We start from the raw sequence: 558 nt of genomic DNA, 5'->3' as shown, positions 1-558 counted from the left end.
ACAATAAATTACCTTCACTGTATATACTGAATCTATCTGCTTATTGGAAAAATTTAGTCTGGTAAAAGGGAAGCTAGGTTTGTTATTGTCAGCTGATTGGTACAGTTTTTCCACTGTCTCCTTATCTTGTTTGGCTTTCCGGAATGACGTGCTGTGATGTCACAGCATCTTATGAACTACCTCCACTTGCATCCTGCCCTTCATTAATCCACAGTGGCCAGAGAAGGTAAAGTTCTCCTCTCTTTGTGCAGGATCAAGCTAACTTAACCAAGGCGCTTTGAAATGTTTTGCCTTCCAGGGAGTCAGATAGTTCTGTCTCTGTTTCCGTGAGACAATAAAAAGTGTTAAAGAAAAATACGCTTTGTATGAGACTGTCAGAAATCTCACAAGCAATCCAGCCTGTGATTTTTCTACATGAGATATTTTGTGTAATAGAGACAAGTATGAGCTGGACCACAAAAATTTATTTGAAGAATACTACGGACATACCAAGCATATGCTCCATACTTTGGAACAAATACATATTTTTCTGATATCTGAAGGCTTTTTTATTTAAAA

This window comes from Microtus ochrogaster, unplaced genomic scaffold (genome assembly GCF_000317375.1).
Source record: "Microtus ochrogaster isolate Prairie Vole_2 unplaced genomic scaffold, MicOch1.0 UNK655, whole genome shotgun sequence".
Lineage (NCBI taxonomy): Eukaryota > Metazoa > Chordata > Mammalia > Rodentia > Cricetidae > Microtus > Microtus ochrogaster.
Note: the sequence above shows the minus strand (reverse complement) of the source record.